The sequence below is a fragment of the Echinops telfairi genome, unplaced genomic scaffold (assembly GCF_000313985.2).
Source record: "Echinops telfairi isolate 266 unplaced genomic scaffold, ASM31398v2 ScPeMD7_5592;HRSCAF=6446, whole genome shotgun sequence".
Classification (NCBI taxonomy): Eukaryota; Metazoa; Chordata; class Mammalia; order Afrosoricida; family Tenrecidae; genus Echinops; species Echinops telfairi.
Genome location: NW_022109491.1, coordinates 19,855,572 through 19,856,944, shown reverse-complemented (window position 1 = coordinate 19,856,944; position 1,373 = coordinate 19,855,572). Strand labels below are relative to the sequence as shown.

At 51.6% G+C, this 1,373-nt stretch overlaps 1 protein-coding gene across 4 annotated transcripts in view; it reads left to right on the top strand.

Moving 5' to 3' along the window:
• The window catches only part of SRC (SRC proto-oncogene, non-receptor tyrosine kinase), a 37,133-nt gene that overhangs the window by 3,628 nt on the left and 32,132 nt on the right, over positions 1 to 1,373 (top strand). For 3 of the 4 annotated variants that reach the window (XM_045295143.1, XM_045295142.1, XM_045295140.1), the window contains exon 2: positions 94 to 144. The exons of the other annotated variant lie outside the window; for it this stretch is intronic. The gene's annotated coding sequence lies outside the window, so the exon portion shown is untranslated. The remainder of the gene's footprint in view (positions 1 to 93; positions 145 to 1,373) is intronic. 4 annotated transcript variants of the gene reach the window in all.

Here is a 1,373-nt window from a genome sequence, read left to right as displayed (position 1 = left end):
GATGAGTAACTGGTAAGGACCATATTCACACCGTACTTAATTTTACGAAACAGCTTTGCAAAGTGGATATTAATATTATCTCTCCCTTCACAGAGCAGAACACAGAGGCCCAGCTATGAGAGAGAGAGCCAGGATTTGAACCCGGTAAGCCTATGTTTATTCTTGAGAAGAAAAGGAAAGAGCATTAACACACACACACACTCATACACAAATACACACACATCCCCCTCACACACACCCCACAGTGCCAAAGAAGATAGGGTAAGGAAGTCTCCCCCACAGCCGGGCCTCCTCGCCAAAGGCAGCCTCCGGAAAGATTTTCCCTGCGCACCCTCCTGGAGAGATCCAGGGCTATAGAAACACACGTATAAAGTGATCTTTTTTATGGGTGCAGAGGACTCCACTACCTGGATGGAGGGGTGCTTTATTGGCGCAGTGGAGGGTCTTTGTGTTGTGTAGTCCTTTGGCGAGTATCGGCAATTCTGCCACGCGTGTCTTCAGTCAACACGCCTTGTGCTCCCGTCTGAGGGTACCTGCAGGATTCGGTCCAAATCGCCGAGTCCATGGGTGTGTGCAGCTTGTCGTGCCGAGCAATGGCATCGGGCGCTGGGCCTGAGGTAGGCGAGCACCGCACCCTCTCACTCTCACCAACAGGCTGAGAGTGACTGTGGGACCTTTGCCGATCCAGTAGGAGTGTGGCCTCTGGGACAGGCTTGATTTTTCCTTTATAATAGCTCATCATTGAAAACAAACACTCCCCCGCCCCCTCCCCACCTCCCCTACTCCAAACATTTGCTATGAGTCGACTTTGACTCCTGGCTGATTGGGGGGGACCTTTTTTCTGAGGTCCCTCTGGGGGTTGGGGTGGTGGAGGACCTTTCAGTTAGAGTCAAGCGAGTGGTGTGGACCATTTGTCTCACTCAGGGACTCATTCACACCCCATGCGATTCACCCACCGAAGACATGTCGTCGAATGACTTTGAGAGCGGTGTACAGCATTGTGCAGACGAGACCGCGGTCCGTTGTAGAACAGTTTCATCATTCAGCCTGCGCCCCCTAGCAGTCCCTGCTCATTTTCCCCGCCTGCCCCCGGAGCCCGAGGCCACCACTCACTCACTTTCTGTTTCTCTGTTTGCCTGTTGTGGACATTCCATCCAAATTGGATCATATACTACGGGCCCTTGGGCATCTGGTTTTATTTTGGCTTTATGTTTTTACAGTTCATCAGGGCTTGGCATTTGTCAGGACTTGATGATGTTTTAATTGCCAGATGGTATTGCATGGCCAGCCCACGTTTTGCGTGTACAGTCTTCAGCAGATTGGCTTGGGGATGTCTACTTGCTGGCTCTCGGGAGTATTGTTGGGAACAGTCA